Below are 7,400 nucleotides of genomic sequence, written 5' to 3'. Positions count from 1 at the left end.
TGTCCTTTTCTGATTTCATTAAATCCCAAAAGGAATTTCCTTAGGTGAGACCCAAGTCCCAAAAAGGTTAATTTACTTGCCCCAGGTCATATAGCTGCTAAGAGGCAGAGATGGGATTTGATTAGGTCTGGTTGTCTATGCTTGTCTCCTCAGAGAGGTGCCTAAGGCGCTGTGACCGATGGGCTCCAGTGCTGTTTCCTCTGTCCCTTTCTCTCCGTGTTCATCAGGACATCTGTGTTTGAAGGTCCCTAGGAACCTTAAGTTGATCATGTCTGAGGCTTAAAACTCCTCGTGCCTGTCTTGTGAATAATCTTAGCTACCAGAAGGAGTGAAACAGAAGGGGGTTTTCCTTGACTCGCCCCTTCACCCCCACATCCAGGTGGTGTCAAGTCCTCTCATTCCGCTTCCTTCATAGACCTCTCGTGACCACCTTACATCCAGCCTTCACCAGCTCTTGCCATAGATTGCTGTAGCAGGCTCCAGTTGGCTCCACGGAAATGCATTTTCCATCTTGCTTTCTCAGAAGGACTTGTTTAAAACAGGGATGTGATCATCCTAATCCTCTATGCGGCTGCCAAGTGACCTGCAGGATGAACCCCAAGCACCTCTGCATGATTTAAGTGGGACCGTCCGGGTGTGGCCCATCTGCGGTCCCAGTCTTCACCTGCACCAAGTCCTCCAAATCCTTACCTCTCTGTCTAACTGATTCACCTTCTGACAAGCCTTTCTTTCGGCTTTCTTTGACTTTTTCCCCTCTCCCATTCCTCTTATCTCCCCCTTAGCAGCCCCTCCCAAGTGCTCGCATAGCACCAAGTACTCTGCTGACACTTAATCAGTGGCTGTCATTGTGTCTCTCCCCCTGGCCACTAGGCCGGGAGGCGGCTGTGCCCCTTTGCCTCCCCAGCACGCCTCGCCGTGCCTGACACTAGGAGGCACCCAGCAAGTGTCTGTCTCATGAATGAATCAACAGAGTCTCCTGACTGCTCACTGTCTTTAAGCCACTTCCCTTCCCTTGGCGCTGGCTGGCCCCTTTGCTCTGCCTTCATCACATTGGTGTTTCCTGTGCCCAGTCCACTGCTGGCATTTGCTCTGCCTAACAAGATTTGTTGAGCCGAGCCCTTTTCCTTATTGGTAAAGAGAGAGTAGCAGACCGAATATCTGTCCTCTTGCAATCCCAGAGTCGGGGTGATTGATAGCAGGCACCCTTCTAGTCGACCTCCCTGCAAAGATACAGAATGTGGATCTCTTCTGCTGGCAGCACAAAGAGCCCATTTGTACAGCAGAGTGTTGAATACAGTGCATTATTACTGACATTTGTACTGGGTCCAGTGCAGGGCGTGGAGTTTCTCTGAGACAAACACAGGAATACCCCGAGATAATGTGAGCAGTATCTCCAAAGTCCAGGCTGAGTCATATGGTAGGTGCTGTTTGGAATATCTAGCCTGCCTGCTTTGCAGATACAGATGCCTCAGGCAGGAGGGTGAACTGGCTGCCGATCCTGCTGTGCTCCTGGGTTTGCTGTGTGGCCCTTGGTAAGTCTCTTCACGGCTCTTGCGTTTCAGCCAGAGCGTGTAAATATGTACTGTGGAGCTTTGTGGTCTTTAATATCCTGGGAGGTGCTGGAAAGAAATACAATTTGTCTTTGTGCTCTTAATAGTTGTCTTTGTGCTGGCCCAAATCCCTCTAATTTCTCAGTGGGTTTCTAGGCATTTAAACTGCCTAAACGCCTAATGAACCACCAGTCTCCTTAATGTTATGTCCTTTTAAAAATGTCAGTCCAGTGTGAGTGATTTAACAGATGGACAAATATCTGGGTTGGATTGTGCCGGCTACTGGCTGGAGAAGAGCCAGGTCTCCTCCCACCTCCCTGGGAGTTCGAAAGTAACCCCGGGTCTAACCAGACTCTGAGTTGGAATCTAACTTCGTACTTTAACATCTAGTCTTTCGACAAGTGGACATCTTTGAGTCGTCCTGCCTTTGCCTGGAAACTTGAAACTCTGTAAAACTGACTTTGTGTAACGCTGCCCAGCCCACCTTGGGGAAGAAGGGTGTGGTGACTGCCTCCAGCTGTGGGAGAGGAAGCAGCTGTGGGGGAAATGGAGAGTGCGTCTGAACTGGGGCTCCTTGGACCATGCTTGGATACCCCATAGTGTGGGGTTCATTCCCCATAGGGTGGTGAAGGCTCAGGTTCATGTGATCTCTGCCCTGGGGCAGCCTTTGATCTCATAGGAAATCTGTATTCACTTGTGGCTCTTTGTCATAGAAGACTTCTGTATATTGACACAAAATACAATCTTTCTTCCCTTCCCTCAACATTAAAATATTTGCACACATATATTAATTCAGGTGGCTTTTTCCTAATCCATTCTGTAGCAAAGCTTTGCCTGTTGTTGATAGTGATCCCCAGTCTTCAGAAACCAAAACACCTGGGGGTCAGGGAGGATGGAAAGTTGGAGAAGTTTGCTGCTTGTCATTTGATCATTTGGGTCTTGGAGGTTACATTTCTATTGTTTAAAATATAAAAATTAGCTGGGAGTGGTGGCAGTGCCTGTAATACCAGCTACTCAGGAGGCTGAGGTAGAATTGCTTGAACCCAGGAGGTGGAGGTTGCAGTGAGCTGAGATCGTGCCACTGCACTCCAGCCTGGGCGACAGAGTGAGACTCTGTCTCAAAAAAAAAAAAAATCTGTTGTTTAAAAAAAGAAAAAAGTCAGAGGGGCCAGTTGTTCTGACAGCAAATCATCTGATAGCCTTGTAACACTGTGAGTGCAACCATTTACAGAGCTTGATGCACACAGTTTTCATTGGAATAAAAGGGAAAGGGGCTTCCCAAACTGCAAGAGCACTGCTTGTAAAACAGTCAGAGCTGCTTTCTGTGCCAGGCTGTTCAAAAAGATGTGGGAACAGGGCTTGTCTTGGTTGACAGGCCATTCTGGAGAAAGCCTGACAATGCTGGCAGCCCCTCTGCTCTCCTTCCCACCTGTTCCTTTCCAGTCAGTTTATGGAGAGTAGGTTGTTTTTGCTTAGCGGAGGATTACCTGTGGCCTGGGGGACATTAAAGGGCTTTCTCCTGACTACATGCTTCACATTTCTGTGTGTAACCAGTGAAGATAATGATCCAAGAAGATCATTGCAGTGGTGATCTGAGGGTCTTTGAGACCAGGTCACAATTTAAGTAGGGTCTCAAATTTAGATTTGTTGTTGTTGTTGTTGTTTTGTTTTTTTTTTTTTGAACGGAGTCTCGCTCTGTCACTCAGGCTGGAGTGCAGTGGTTCTATCTCAGCTCACTGCAAGCTCCGCCTCCCGGGTTCACGCCATTCTCCTGCCTCAGCCTCCGGAGTAGCTAGGACCACAAGCACCTGCCACCACACCCAGCTCGTTTTTTTGTATTTTTAGTAGAGATGGGGTTTCACCGTATTAGCCAGGATGGTCTCGATCTCCTGACCTCGTGATCCACCCGCCTCGGCCTCCCAAAGTGCTGGGATTACAGGCGTGAGCCACTGCTCCCAGCCTCAAATTTAGATTTTAACATTATTACCCAAAGAGTTAAGTACAGAGCCAGAGACAAAGCAATAGGATTGAAAGAAGTCATTCTACAGCTTAAGCAAACACACACACACACACACACACACACACACACATACACACACATTTTGTTTATTTTCCTGTGTAATTTACTCCATAGTTTTTTTTGTTTTTTGTTTTTTGTTTTTTGTTTTGTTTTGAGATGGAGTCTTGCTCTGTCGCCCAGGCTGGGGTGCAGTGGTGCGATCCCAGCTCACTGCAAGCTCCACCTCCTGGGTTCACGCCATTCTTCTGCCTCAGCCTCCTGAGTAGCTGGGATCACAGGCGCCCGCCGCCATGCCTGGCTAGTTTTTTTGTATTTCTGGTAGAGATGGGGTTTCACCATGTTAGCCAGGAGGGTCTCGATCTCCTGACCTCATGATCTGCCCATCTCAGGCTCCCAAAGTGCTGGGATTACAGGCGTGAGGCATCATGCCTGGCCTACTCCATAGTTTTTATTTTTAAATGTTTGTGAACTAATATTGCACAAAGAAGATATTCCATTAAGAAATAATAACATGAAACACCCCTGTACTTATACCCAGGGTAAGGAGATGAGCTTGACCTTGTGACCTTCCCTGATTGCACATCCCTACATCACCAGCCTTTCCCACCCCCAAGATGTCATCGCAGCCATAAGGTTTAACTGTTCTCAAGATTTTTCTCTTTTTACCACGTGTGTGTTCATACCTAAACAAGAGCTTGCCTGCATTTGACCTTTATAAAGTAGAATTCATAAAGTATGTGTTCTTTGACTTGCTTCTTTTAAGATGTAATCATTTTATTCTTTTTGAGACGGTGTCTTGCTCTGTCACCCGGGCTGGAGTACAGCGGCACGATCTTGGCTCACTGCAACCTCGACCTCCCAGGCTCATCCTCTTGCCTCAGCCTTCCAAATAGCTGAAACTACAGGCGTGTGTGCCACCATGCCTGGCTGATTTTGTTTTTTTTGGTAGAGACAGCATTTTGCCATGTTGCCCATGTTGATCTTGAACTCTGGGCTCATGTGATCCACCAGCCTTGGCCTCCCAAAGTGCTGGGATAACGGGTGGGAGCCATTGTGCCTGGCCCATTTTAGTTCTTGTAGCTCTGGTTTATTCCATTCCACTGTACAAATAAACACAATGTGTGTGTGTGTGTGTGTGTGTGTGTATCCATTTTATTGTGTGTGTGTGTGTGTGTGTGTGTATATATATATATATCCCGTGTGTGTGTATATATATCTCCATTTTATTGCCCATAGGCTTTGGATTATTTGTGTGTTGTCTTTTGTTATTGCTTTTACTGTTTTTCTTTTGCAAGTGATGCTGCTGTGTATATTTTCAATGTGCTCCTAACAGGGCCACTTGATCCTCTAACCTACAAATGGAATTTCTGGGTCTCTAGGGGATGTGCGTGCTCAAATGCCAAACAGTTTTTAAGAATCAGTTAAATTCAAACACTGCAAATATACCTTGCAGTCTGCTTTTAGCATTGCTTCATTTTAAAATGAATCCTAGAACCACTGAAAAAGTTTTAAAAGTGAAAGTAATTCTATCCTGCTTTGTCTTATGAGAAACTGACTTTAACCTTAAGGAGATAACATTATTCCTCTTTTGTAGTTGTTGCTGTAGAAACAATTTTTGGAGAACAAAACCAAACTTGAAAACTTGAGGCTGGGCGCGGTCGCTCACGCCTATCATACCAGCACTTTGGGAGGCCAAGGCAGGTGGATCACAAGGTCGAGCAATCAAGACCATCCTGGCCAACATGGTGACACCTCATCTCTACTAAAAACACAAAAAGTTAGCCAGGCATAGCGGCAGGCACCTGCAGTCCCAGCTACCTGGGAGACTGAGGCAGGAGAATCACTTGTACCCAGGAGGCGGAGTTTGCAGTGAGCCGAGATTGCACCACTGCACTCCAGCCTGGCGACAAAGTAAGACTCTGTCTCGAAAAAAAAAAAAAAAAAATTGAGAACCATTTGGGTGTGCTGGCTTATGCCTGTAATCCCAGCATTGGGAGGCAGATTTGTAATCCCAGCTTTGGGAGCCAAGACAGGCGGATTGCTTGAAACCCCGGAGTTCAAGACCAGCCTGGTCAACGTGGCAAAACCTTGTCTCTACAAAAAAAATACAAAAATTAGCCGAGCGTGATGGTGTGCACCTGTAGTGCCAGCTGCTCGGGAGGCTGAAGTAGGTGGATCAATTGAGCCCAGGGGGTCAAGGCTGCAGTGAGCTGTGATTGCACCACTGCACTCCAGTCTGGATGACAGAGCAAGACACTGTCTCAAAAAACAAACAAAAACACCAAACCTGAGAATCACAGGTGAAACAGTCTAGCCTCAGGAATCACATGAACTGTATGTAAATAGTCTCTAGATGAACTCTGTGACCCTTCAGTTGCCACAAATGGGTATACAGTTGGCCCACATCCGTGGATTTCACATTCATGGATTCAACCAACGAGGGATCAAAAATATTTAGGAAGAAAAATTGCATTGGTACTGAACAGGTAGAGTGTTTTTTCTTGTCATTATTCCCTAAACAATACAATATAACTATTTACAGAGCATTTACATTGTATTAGGTATTATAAGTAATCTAGAGATGATTTAAAGTATACAGGAGGATGTATGTAGATTATATGCAAATACTGCACCGTTTTATATCAGGAACTTGAGCACTAGCAGATTTTGGTATTTGCAGGAGGTCCTAGAACCAATCCCCCATGGATTCCAAGGGACAACTATGTATATACACCTATCATACACTGCCATGGTCTGCTCGTATGAGTATTCTCAGTGAAGAGTCTTTATGGGAAACATCGTTGTCCATGAAATACAGATTCAAAGCTGTGAGCCTTGGGCAACCCAGTTCTCAATAGAAATATTTCAGTGGCATTGGTCTCTTTAAAAGACAGTATTTTATGCAGTTATATAAGAAAGATGTAACATTAGTCTACAATATTGTAATGAGATTTTCACTTGAAAACTATGACTTGGCGATTCCAGCTTAGTCCCATAAAATTTGTTTTAGAACTGCCTTTTAAGCCATGGTTTCATTTCTTTGGGAAATGGGATTTAAAATTTCTCTTTTCAGTAAGGAGTTACTTTTCTGAAAGTAATTGCATAAACAAAATTCAGTTAGGGTGAGTTACAAAAATGCTTACTATCCTATAGGTTATTTATTTTGCTACTGTTAGTAAAATCGTAGGTCCCTGGAGGAGACAAGGAAGCATCTTAAGTGTGCTAATGAAATTTTGCAGGTATTTGCATATTAGTCTCACTTTGAGATACAGGCACTGGGGACTTTTTTTTAAAAATACGAAAATAAGGTGAATTAGTCTCTCAAAAAGAGAATATAAAACAAAAGGTATCTGTGTCCCCAGATTCCCAGTCCTATTCCCGAGAGGTAACTACCATCCACAGTTCTTAAGACAGCTTCTAGAAATGTTCATACACATAGAGTATACAGTTGTACACGTGTATCATAAATCCCTCCACCCCTCGTTTAAATAAGCACAGATGAGCGTGCACAGTAGGCATAGCCCTGCGTCTTGCTTTTCTCTCTTAACAGTTTAGACTGAATAGCTTCCCATGGTAGCCCATTCAGATCCATTTCCATTTTAGTGGCTGCATCATTTTCCATTGTAATAGAATTTTAAAAAGTAGTTCCCTATTGACGGATATCTATGCTGTTTGCAGAATTGGCAGCAGATGGGGTGGTTGGTGGTGGTGGTGGTAGTGGTAGGGGTGGCAGACTATCATTTTTTTGGAAGCAGCATAGAAGAATCAGAGAAGGAGGCAGCAGACTTGTAAATCTTTTCTTTTCTTTTTTTTTTTTTTTTTTTTTTTTT

General features: G+C 44.8%; 1 protein-coding gene across 1 annotated transcript in view; it reads left to right on the top strand.

Moving 5' to 3' along the window:
• Positions 1–1,308: 1,308 nt before the first annotated feature.
• TMCC3 (transmembrane and coiled-coil domain family 3) overlaps positions 1,309–7,400 on the top strand; it is a 48,606-nt gene continuing 42,514 nt past the window's right edge. Inside the window, exon 1 of the mRNA XM_017868399.1 lies at positions 1,309–1,532. The gene's annotated coding sequence lies outside the window, so the exon portion shown is untranslated. The remainder of the gene's footprint in view (positions 1,533–7,400) is intronic.

The sequence above is a fragment of the Rhinopithecus bieti genome, unplaced genomic scaffold (genome assembly GCF_001698545.2).
Source record: "Rhinopithecus bieti isolate Rb0 unplaced genomic scaffold, ASM169854v2 scaffold_2453, whole genome shotgun sequence".
Taxonomy (NCBI): Eukaryota; Metazoa; Chordata; class Mammalia; order Primates; family Cercopithecidae; genus Rhinopithecus; species Rhinopithecus bieti.
Note: the sequence above shows the minus strand (reverse complement) of the source record. Positions and strands in the feature narration are given on the sequence as shown.